Source organism: Prosopis cineraria, unplaced genomic scaffold, assembly GCF_029017545.1.
Source record: "Prosopis cineraria cultivar Desert tree isolate PC_DT_omini unplaced genomic scaffold, ASM2901754v1 PC9, whole genome shotgun sequence".
Classification (NCBI taxonomy): domain Eukaryota; kingdom Viridiplantae; phylum Streptophyta; class Magnoliopsida; order Fabales; family Fabaceae; genus Prosopis; species Prosopis cineraria.
Window position 1 is genome coordinate 3,138,644 of NW_026555340.1, and position 12,963 is coordinate 3,151,606.

The window sequence follows — 12,963 nt, forward strand, 5'->3', positions numbered from 1 at the left end:
TTATGAGATAAATTTAATTAAATTTTTATGAGCTTTTAAGTAGTAGACAAAAACCCTTATCTATATACTATTTATAGATAGGGACGTCCTTATAAAGAGAGAGAGAGTTAGAAAAGTTCTGACGATAAAAAAATACTTTGAGAGCCACGAAAATTAACGTTCAAAGAAGAATAGATGCTGAGAGCGCTAGCACGTTGTTTGAGTTAGAGATGTTCGCATGGATACCAGTAGAGGGAGTAGATCTATATTGTCAACTCCTGAGATCCAAACATGCGCCAAGTTCAAAGAAATCAAAAAGGTAACACTTCTATCTAGTTTGACTTAAACGAGTTCGTTTAGTCCATATCAGGATATGGACTTTAAAATTTTAATCTTCCGCTATGCCTCCCTATCCAATATGAAATTAACATCACATTATATAATTACACAATGAAAGCAAGTCGCATGCTTTCATAACATCAATTACATGCATTAAAAACCACAAAATCAGGTTGGAATATGGGCCATATGTCATGGCATGCAATACATGCATTGTGGCATGTAGCACAGAGCCACACGCCTGACCTTTTATGTCATGCAACACGACATGTCAGTCTGAATTTTCTACTATCATTTAATAACAAAAATGATAAACTTTCGGCATGCTCCATTTTCACATACAATGTCCGATCAGAGTGATTCAAGTGTCCACATGAAGTTTATCTCATAAGCTAGCTAATGAGATAGGTTTGGACATAATCTAAGGGTTTAATCAATATTTGTACACCTAAGTGCAAAATGTCACTTTTTCCTGAAAATTTTATGCACCCAAGTGCTTAAATCAATCCATTTGTTTCATTAAGCAACACAAGGCCTTGAAACAAGTCTAAAAAGACCTGACATACCTGATTAACCATATTTCATCACATATATATATATATATATCAAAATTCGATCATTAAATGGCCTATTTTCACATTTCACAAAATTTCACCACTTAACACAAATTAGCCCACTTAGCCCATCTCACCATAAATTTACATATATCTATATTCATAATATAATCACAACTCAATCTTAGTCCTAAATTACTCATTTCATCATAATTTCATACATGGGTTAAGATTCACCATTATCACTACACATCTCTATAATGTTAACCAAACACAACTTAAATATGCATGCAATCTCATATAGCAACTTATTTACACATATATATAAGTTTTCAGTTCATTACATAATATTTTGAGATCACACGGCTTCAATAACTCTAAGCCGATCCTGACTCTTTTCCCTTGACCTGATCACAGCTTTGTCCTATACAAATGTAACCACAAGGGTGAAATAAAAATCTCAGTAATGGAATAACTCACTACTGCTAACTATCCCATGAAAGTATATGGAAGCATAGCATAACATATCATCAAACATAACATATATCACATATTCCATTTCAAATCTCATTAGCATAGCACATTTTACCACTTTTACTGCTTTTCACTACTTTTCTAACATAAGCATGATCTCTACCATTGAACCTTCAAATCATCCCGACTCGAAACCATAGGTTTGCCTTAGACCAATATACACTCTTATTGGCTTTGAGCTCACCTTCAGTGGTAGAATTACCCAGTCAAAGGTATTCTATCTCACTTTTAGACTATGGTTTCCCCCAATATACACAATAGGGTGTCATGAATCCAACACCATATCACATAGACATTAAGAAGTCTAAATCTCCAACACCACACCTCAATAGGCACTAAGGAGATCATCTCCAATACTACACCTCAAAAGGCACTAAGGAGGTAAAATTCTCTAAAGCCATACCCCAATGGCCATTAAGGAGAGTATGCCATATGGTCTTATCACTATACTCCACATGGGTGAACTCCTACCCCTATGATCATGCTTTCTGAACCAATCTTAAGTTCCTAATCACCACTTTACTCCTACATATACACATTTCTATATCACGTTACATAAATTTCATTACCTATTTAACCAAAATCCCTTTTTATGAAATAAACATTCAATGCTACAAAACATGATCAGTTCAAAACAATTTCATGGCTCCACACATGTCCACTAACATCACAATGCTTAATCAAAGATTAATCTACAAGATTAAACTTCTATTCTTCAATTCACACACATATCACCCCATTAATGATACAAATCTGGGTACCCATTATACCCAAAACATTCATTCAACCCCAATAATTTCTACAACACACTCCATTAGTCCTATTTAACACCCAAACACATAAACAATACCATTACATTACCCATATTGTCCTCAATCTTCCCATTCATACTTAGGGTTCGTCCAAATTCTCCCTAAAATTTTTAAATCATTACATAACCCATAAATATAGGATTAGAGACATGATTTAACTCCCCAAGTCCATAACTAAGGTAATGGGTTCAACCATTATCTAAGAAAACATGAAATCATAGCCCTACAATACCCTAATCCTCAAAACATTTGAATATAGGGAGAAGGAGAAGTGTAGGAAGCTTACCTAAAGCCAAATCTTACTCCAAATGCTTCCAAAGTGATCCCAAGGTCAATCCCTATCATCTACTGGCCGCTGCTCATCATCTCTTCATGATCTCTCTATCTCACTTCTCATTTTCTATATGATTTAGCAAGCTAATAAATGCAAATTTTGCATGTGCACCACAGTGCATTGGCTCACCCATCGCGACGCATGACATAGAAAGCCTTTACCACAATTTAAACATCCTTCCGTGCCACAGCCCACTTGAACTTTGATCTAGCCCCTTTCTAAGCTATCCAAGGATCCAAAAGCTTTATTAGTCTCCCAAAAACATTATTAATTAGAAATTCACTTAATTTGACAAAATACCATCATAAACAATGGAAATCCTTAAAGTTAAAATTCAAGATGTTACATAAGATATGCTGGTCACCCAAGAGGGGGTGAATTGGGTGTCTTTAAATTTTTCAACAAAAGCTTTTAAGCACAAAGACTTGGAATATGAATGTTATGATGATAGAATAGAGTAGATAAAGATGAGAGAGATAAAGAGTAATACATGTGAAATTTATCCTAGTTCAACCCAATCTTCTTAGCTTACATCTAGTTCTTAAAAACCTCCTGAGATTTTTCACTATAATCACAAGTTTGATCCAGGCACTTGTGGAGCCACTGTACAATCTTAGACTTAACTTTTGTATCACTCTCCTTTATAAAATTCCCACAAGTTCAATCTAGGTACTTGTGAGATCACTTACAATCTCTCAAACTTATATGCCTATTTCTCTCTTCCTCATAGAGGTAATTTTAGCACCCACTCAAGATCCCCTGATCTTAAGTTTTCTCAAATAAATGATAGAGAAATTTGATCACAAAGTGATCTGGACACAAACTAACTCAATGAGTAGATGAATACATTGAAGTACAATAATATTGAAGATAAAAATATAGATAGTGAAGAATATTGAATATCACAGCTTATGCGCAATCATATCTCTACTTTAATTTTCATAAATAAGTCCTTTTATAGTTGGAGTTTATAAGTGATCCAGTAGACTCATTAATATAGCCATTGGAGTAGTCTCCCTCTCTCTTTTGATCTTCTCTATAAATTATAAGTCTATTTAGTGCTTTCGATAAAGTTCTCCTATGTTTTGTAAAGTATCTGTTAAACACAATCAAATTTTCATTGCTCTTCGATCCTCAGCATTGTAGATATAAGTATAGTTTTGTAGCTTTACAACAGTATTGTAACCCGAAAAGGACAGTGGGAAATGATAGCTTTTCATATGGGTTTTCATGTTGGAGCAAAAAGTAAACATAACAACATTTATGCATTTAATGCTCTAACAATATTACTATTGAGAATTATACTAGAAGAATAAATGCTATTTGGGAATAAGGATCTTATAAATAAGATCAAACTAAGGTCAATTTATACTAAGAATGTATTTAGAATGATTCTAGAGAGATTATATAACTCACAATACTCTCAGAAAATAAATGAAAAGGAACTAAGAGAGTTTCAAATAATCCTTGTTTTGGACGAGAGAAACAGAGTATGTACCACTGGGTTTATTTTGAAATACATGGATATATTCCAAAATAGTGAAGAATATAATAGGAGAGGTAAACCAAGCCTATTTCAAAGTATGACGTTTATATCGAAAGAGAATTACACAAGTGTTGATTTAAAATTCTTTATTTAGAAATAAGAGGAGCTATTCCCAAATAAGCTATTCCTAAATAAGATATTGTGAAAGACATAATGAGAATACCTGTAGAAGAAGATAACCAATATTTCGAAACAAGGATAACTATTCCCAAATAAGTTATTTCTGAATAGACAAGAGAGTTGATACTTGGGAATAAGGAATTCACTCAAGAATAAGCTATTCTAGAATATAGAAGCTATTCTAGAATAAGTACCATTATATAGAAAATTGATAAAGGCTCTCAGTTTTTTGATTTTTAATTCTAAGTTCACTTGAGACACCTTTCAAGCAATACAAGAGGTCCTTAAGGAATTAAGATCAAGTCAAATACTTAATCCTTAGAGAGAAACACTATATAAACAGATACAAGAAAAGCTTACGTATTTCTTGGCTAATTAGGAGTAAATGATTATAAAAGAAGACATTAAGAGTTTAATACTAGCCAAGGTTGTTTATGAAGGATTTCAAAAGGTTATAGAGTAAACACAACATTCAGAAGGAGTTTCAAAGATAACCTATTATTCATGTGAGAAACAGAGCATTACAATTGATACTTATACTAGAATAAGCAAGCTTACTCCCAAATAAGACTAGCTATTCTCAAAATAAGGCTTGCTATTTTGGAATAATGGACACAGATTCATAATGCAATTTAAGTCAACTTTTAAAGGTCATAACTCTTTCATTTTAAATCTAAATCTAGAAAATAACCTATGGTTGGAAAGTTCTAGATGTCAAGTTTCTAACAAAATCTGACCTACTAAAAAATGTAAAGTATATTGAGAGATATGATCAAAAAGTTGAACAAAGGTCAAGGATGTTTTTCAAATTTACTGAAAGCTTTAACAGTCAATTTTGAAAACTCATAACAATTTCATATAAAATCCATTCTTAATGAAATAGATGTATTTAGGAAGAGTTACAAGTATAGTTTTAAATGAAAGAAGTTTCACATTAAATGGTGTTGTGTATTAAGAGATATCTAGAAAATGCTAATTAAAGGTCAAAACTATATATCTCTAAAACTCATAAATCAAAGTAGAGCTGATAATTCAAACCAAACCTAATGGGTCAGCCTGAACCTGCCAGAAAAAAGTTAAGGCCAGGTTTGGCTATATGGATTTTTAAGATGGTAGGATACTTTAAATCTGATCCAAATAAGCTAGACCTGAGTTGAGTCGACTTGAATAAGTCCAACCTCTAGAATTTCTAGCTCTATATGTATATAGAGTTGGTAATTTTGGTCAAGCCTGACGAGCCACCCCGTATCCAACCAAAAAAAATAAACCCAAAGCTATGAGTTTTTTGAGAGGGTAGAATACTTCAAGTCTGATTAAAATAAACCCAACTTGAATTAAGCCTAACACGAATAAGCTTGGCTCGCCTGAATTATCGACTGTAACTCAAAGCATAAACTTCAAGTGTTAAACACAAAACTCCACTTTGAGTACATATAACTTTTAAGAAACTTTATGGAGTTAGTTTTCAAATAATATTTAAGGGAAAAAATTTCTAATCTTGCGAGATATAATTGATTAAAAACAAGATTAAGGTTATATCTCACTATTTATTTTAAAACAAAAATGCATGTTAAGATTTAAAATAAATACATATAAAAACAAAGAGTGTAACATAAAAATTAGAAAGCCTAAAGATATTATACCCATCAAGATCAAAGTTATGATGGATCCAAACTTGTATGTCTTCATTCATTTTAGCTTTTCTTGGATTATCTTTCTCTTCATCTTTATGTTCTTCATTCTTGAGTGAATCATGCTAATAATAAAAATGGCTTCTTCTTCATGTTCACTTACATTGGATAACCTAAATAATATACCATGAACAAAATGGTTAGTTCAACTATTAATATGCATGGTAGTAAATATAAGCATGATTATATCATGCATGCATATAGTTAATTAATCTAAATTTTTTATTATCAAAACTTAAGCTAAGCATAATGTCATAATACGATATGTCCAATATAAATATCTCAAAGAAAATTCTTGAAGTACTCAAATAATTAATTGGATTCCTTCCCTCTTAATGAAAGGGGTATTTATAGCTAAAGTAGATGCTCCTTCTCATATTCTTTATCGGTGTGGGACTCTAATATATATATTTCAACAAAGAGATATATGGAAAGATTTTGTATCAAAATTCCTTTTTACCTTATAATTAATTGATTGGAGAAAAATATATAAATATTAATTAAATAGATATGAAATCTTAATAAATATAATCAAATCTAAATCAAAATTTATACCTATTTAATTATAAAATATGCACTTATCAAATTCCCCACACTTAGCTTATTGCTTGTCTTTAAGTAAATACTTCTACATTTAGCCTCATTCCTTAAATAAATATACCAATCACAGGACCTTTGCTCAAAGTACTAGTAAAACTTAACCATACAACCAACTTCACCACTTCAATGTGAGAGAGGAACCAATAATTCTACCAGTACCACCCAAGGAGTGAATTTAGCTTTGACTGAGCACTTGTAGTGCAATGGGGTCACTATTTTTTGCTATTCATGAATTCCCTTTTTTCCTTGGATAATCCTTAGGTTCTTTTGACACAAACGCTCTTATTGGTGATATAAGGGCCTGATTACTCAGACTTAGGGAACCCTTATTGGCACACTCTTGATACTTATTAAGCTGTTTGATGTGAAGACCAACATTGGTGATGAAGATCCTCGGTTATTAGGCCTAATTAGCATCAATAGAGTGGATACTTGGCATTTTTTCTTTTCTTTTTATTTTTTATAGGATCATTCTCCTTTTTAATTACTTTTTAAGGTGTTAGCTTTCCAAGCATAGACATGAATAAATAGGATAGATAATTTGTGCATTATATATTATTTTTTTGATTAACTTCTATGAGGTCTTGGCAGTCTCAAATTCTTTCCAAACGCTTAGCTACCCTCAATAATTATACAGCTAAATAAAAATAGTGCAAAAAAGCAAAAAAATCCAAAAAATAGCAAAATTTTTAGAAATAAGGCCAATTACAATATGTAATTTACTAAGGAAATTATAATAGCATGAGCAATAGAAAGTTATCATGATAAACCCTCTCCACACTTAAATTTTACGTTGTCCTTAATGTTTATAAGAAAAGAAAAAGATAAAGGAATTGAGACTCTCCTGGTTTAATTTGTTTTGATATAATTTTGGTAACCTTTAAGAAGCTCTTTTTTAAGCACTATAATCCTATAATTTATCTTAGAGCAGGTTTTAGTTATCAAATAAAATTTTATGGGGATAACAGATGATAAAAAATAATAAAATAAATTAAAATAACAATGAAAAGGAAATAAAAAATTTTGGTTACCTCCCAACAAGCGCTATATTTATGACCCATTTGTTTAAAATTAAAAAATAAGTGATTTTTAGGTAGTTTAGAGATTTTATAAAAAAATAGATTTATTTTGTAGAGATTTTATAAAAAGCATACATTATTTTATGTTTGATTACGATAATAATAAGTGATTATTAGATAGTTATTTTTTAAATTTTATAATATCTTCTTTGATTTTTGTTTTATAAAAATGATTTATTATTATATTATTTTAAAATTTTATGATATTTTTATGTATCTCACCTCTTTAAAATACTCTCTCTCATCTACTACATTAGATTATTTTAAGAAGCTACCTTGAGTAGCTTCTTAAAATAATCAAAAATTTTGTTTTTCTCAGATTTTGATTATTTTTAAAAGTTTAAACAAACATCGTAAAAACTTACAAAATGGATTTTTTTTTCAAAAAATAAGTGATTTTTTTTATAAAATAAACTAAAACATATGGACCCTTAATGTCTATATCTAGACAAAGCCACAAAATTAAGAAATGCCTTCAAATTATGGTAGGAATCCTTGTCTTCCTGGATCAAAAGATACTTTCCTATCCCAACTAACATTCATCCTCCCCTTAGAGAGGGTTCTTGCTAATGACGAAGGGACTTTCCAATTGACTCCAATATATGAGTGCTTAAACTTTTTTGAGGACTAATGGGTAGATATTTAGGATGCCTTTATAGCTTCCTCCCTTCTCCTTTGTTAATTTCCTCCTCTTTATTTTCTAAAGTATGTAAGGGAAGGTCCTTTAGTTATTTCTCTTCTTCCTGTGTCACCAGCATACTGCATAAAGGATTTTCAAAATTAGGGAGATCGATAGCTTTAGTAAATTTAAATATCTCTTTTTCCTCACCTACTTTGAATATTAATTCTCCCTTAGGCACCCCCAGTGGCTAAAAATGGTCTTTCTAGTATAAGTGAGACATTGCAATTATCCTTAATGTCTAGAATAATAAAATCTATAGGAGTATAAAGTTTATCAACTTGTGTAAAATCCTTACCCATAAACATTTGCTAAGGGATCCCAACACTTTTAGCAAATCAATCTCTCCCAAACACTCTCATTTTGCTCAAATTAAAGTTTCAAAATAATGCAGAAGCTCGAAAATCATATGGAACCCAAAACATTGAGTTTTAAAACCCAAAATAGTGAAATTGTGTAAAAAAACATGACATGCATTGTGGATAAGTGTTAATGTGCCACAGCTCACTCGTCTTTATGTCATGCGCCGCAACATGAGGCATCATGTACTGTATTGCATTGCACCTAATTTGATAGCAAACAGTCACTGTCATTTGATAGCAGTAGGAGCAAACTTCCAACACATTCTAAATCTCCGTCCAACATCTAATTGAGGTGGTTTCAGTGTATACATGAAGCTTTCTCCTATATCTAGCTAATGGTACAAGTTTCACACTCAAATTCATTTTCTATGAAGAGTTGGACACCGAAACTCATTTTTACTGCTTTTTCACATAAAACTCATAACAATGGTGTCCCAACTCATATACAAGTGCCAAAAGCCTTTACTGACTATCTAACCACACTCAATGTACTCTCAAGGACTCATGCAATGCACCATACTCAACCAAAAACACATAAACCTTAATTTCACAACTCAACCCCAAATTTTCATAAAAACACAAGGGGAAGGAATTTTGCACAAATGATTTATTTTCATTCTAAAATCAATCAAAATATACATGTTCCTACTTGCAGGAGTATTTTGGCCCTAAACAAGATTTAGAACCACAACACACTAACTCAAGGCACAAAATACACAAGTTATACAAAATGATAGTGCAAGTAGCTCAACATGATGTCATATGACCTAGTTGGCAATTTAGCAACATAAATACACATAAACATATTAGAGAGGCATACAAATAGGATTTTTACTAAAATCCTACACCTCAATTCGCTTTCCCCTAAATGAATTCGATAAATTAGACCCTGAAAATATTGAGAATTAAGAGGTAAGTAGAACCACTCAGTAACTAAGTTTTACCTAATCTATACAGTTGCATATCAATAGAAAACAAATGTAAATTAGCAAAATCACATATTATAGCATATAAGTATAGCCATGGTTCACAATACTAACAACCAAGTAACCAGGCCTAAGCACATATAATCGCATAAGTGACAATGCAAATCATAGGGTCGCTATAATACCAACCATGTGCCCCTAACACATACTAAACCACAATAGTAACAACCATGTAGCTGAATTCTAAATGCATGATTAAATGCCAACCTTATACCCTCCTGTTACCTTTAATATGAAACCGGTGGCTATGTCTTTCACAGACTAGCCCAGCCTTTTACTTGTGAGAAGCTATCAGGCTAGGGTCAACTTACTCACTTGTGTAATCCAATTTCCCCCAATACTAACAACCATGCAGTGTCATACCCTTAATCTAGCCTCCTCATGAATTGATGGAGACTAGTTAGGTTCAAGTCCTTCATAGAATAAGTGAGATAGTCCCAAATCAACCATGGGACAAATGCTACCTCCCAATTCTAGTTATCAGTGTCCTAACGATCACTACAAATACCATGTGGGTTTTTCAACTACTCCTCTCCTCAGGTGAACTTCCACCAATAATCATGCAATGCATGTATACCACATATTCATCCAACTCAATTATCAATCACATAACATGGATTCACATATCCATAATTACATGTTCAACTCACTCCACATGCCAAATCCTATATTTTATCAATTTCACAATGACATACCATTAATTAAAATCATTGTTCATTATATGCAAACATGCATAAGGTTCTCCATTTTTCTAAAAATCATTTCTCACCAATTCATCAATTCATCATAATTTCAAACATGCCAACTTTGTATCAAGAGTTTAGAAATATCAATCACATTTCAAATCAACCAATTCAACAGTTAATCAACTATATAAACTAGGTTTCCCCTGGTTACCTTAAACCTTTGCAAAGTCAAAGATTTACCTCTCACAATACCAACTTCCAAAGCCTCTCACAAGCTTGAATGGTGCCAATTTGAACCACACTACAATCATAACACAAGGATATTATCATTATTCCATTTTTGTGAGTTTACCAACATTAATCTCCACATTCTCTATTCTATCAACCCTATAATTCACTACCCATTTATATCCAATAGGTTTATTAGCTTCTATTAACCCACATCATCATCAATAAATCATCTAACTGCCATTAAGGAGTATCAAACTCTCCCAACTACCTCATTTATGGCTCCCATGAACCAACCACTTCAAAAATCATTAATGTTGGGTTTAAATATCCTAAACAACTCTCATTATATCTATTTTAACCAATGGGTTTGGAACCATAGCTCCTATGGACTGAAAATTAATCTCCCAACTTAAACCCTAACTCAAAATCTCATAAATATAGAAGTAGAAGGAAGAAAGAAAGCTCATTATACTTACCTTAGGTGTTAGGAAGCTTTAAACTACCCTTAAGGGTCTTAATATGCATACATTAGCTACTGCAGGCCTAATGAACATTGATTTTGCCTATGTGCCATGATGGATTGCCCACACACAGCAACATATGGCACAAAGAGCAATTTATCACTTTTTCCTCTTCTTTCCTTGCCCAAATGGCCTAACTTCACTCTGGACCCACATCTAGGGCTGAAATTAAAGCCAAATACACTAATTAGACCCCTCTAGCCACCCACCTCATCAACTCACTAATCATGCTTATTAAACTAATAAATCATGATTTACAATTTCCTAGATGTTACAACTTGCATTATGACATTCTCAACTACACCATGTGGATATCTAAGTGATCTATCTACAAGTTGAAGAATCACATTGATTAGCTTAATATCTATTATCCTAGTTTTCCTACATAAAGAATAAGGTATTACGTTAACACTTGCACCCAAATCACATAAACAATTTTCAATAATATTGTAACAAATATCACAATGAATAGTGAAATTCCCTAGATCTTTTAATTTAGGTGGTAGTTTTTTTTTTTGTAGAACTGCATTGCTCCTTTGTATGTGTCACTATGGTATATTCTTCCAACCTTTATTCATTTGAAAGCAGCTCCTTAATATATTTGGCATAAGTGTATCTTTGCCAATGCCTCTATAAGGGGAATATAATTTTAAATTTTCTTGAACATCTCAAGGAATTTTTGGAAGCCTAAATCTAGATCTTTTTTTTAAGGTGATCAAGACATGGAATAGGGGGTATATAAGGTTTGGCTTCAAAAGGAGAATCGCCACTTTGATTTCACTATTAACTCTAGGTACCTCAATTACTTCATCATCTTCATCATTTTTTTGTTTGCTTACATTTTGAGATATCATTTTAGCCCCATTATTGACCTCTTGGAGTTCTTTACCATTTTGTAAGGTTATTGTCATGATTTGCTCTTGTGGATTGACTTTAGTATTGCTTGAAAGTTTATTTTAACTCTTTCCACTAAGTAAGCTAGCCAAATTGCTTATTTGAGCCTCCATATTCCTCAAAGAATTATCCATTTGAGATTTCATATTCTTCATAGAAGCTTGAGTCAAAGCAATTACTTGTTTAAGTTAGTCAATCTCTTTATTAATGCTCTTTATGCTATTTACTTGGTAAGTCTCCATTTGAGCCAAAGATTCCTCTAACTTTGTTGTACGATTCTTAATTGTACTTCTTTGTTGTCGCAAGCGAGGTGGTGCTTCTGGGCCTTGAGTGGAGGAATTTTTCCAAGAGAAATTTAGATAATTTCTCCATCCAGGGTTGTATATGTTAGAATATGGGTCATACCCATGATTAACTTGATTAGTAGTAGCTCCCATATAATTAGCCTCCTCCATATAGTTACCATTATAATTCTATATTGAATCCCATAGTCAACGTGAGACATTTGATGTAGAAACTTCATTAGCCATTACCCTCCTTCCTCAAACTGCCTTATTCCTTGAATTTGTTGCTACCATTTTATAAATCTCTTCCCTTTCTTTAGTAATCATATTACATAGATCACCTTAAGGTGCATTATCAAATTTTGATTGGCATTCAGAATTGAGCCTATCACAAAAAAAAAATCCATAAAGAGTATATGTGAAAATTGGTGATGGGGACATAAGCTTATGAGGAGATTATAACGTTCTCAGGCTTCATGAAATAATTTACCATTTTACCATGTGAAGAAGTAAATCTTGTCCCTTAATTTTGAAATTTTCTAAGGAGAATAATATTTCAATATAAATTGCTCATACATCTCCATCCAAGACTTTATGGAAGCTTCTGGTAAGTGCAAAAGCCATCAATGAGCTTCTATCTTTAAACAATAAAGGAAACAACACAGCTGTAACATGTAATCCAATAGATCATTTAGCAGTAATGTATCAATTATTGCATAAAATTATCATATA

At 32.1% G+C, this 12,963-nt stretch overlaps 1 non-coding gene across 1 annotated transcript; it reads left to right on the forward strand.

Moving 5' to 3' along the window:
* The first annotated feature begins 12,654 nt into the window (after positions 1 to 12,654).
* LOC129321141 (small nucleolar RNA R71) lies at positions 12,655 to 12,761 on the forward strand. The gene has a single exon (XR_008595930.1). It is a non-coding gene; the product is annotated as a small nucleolar RNA R71 (small nucleolar RNA).
* Positions 12,762 to 12,963: the final 202 nt, after the last annotated feature.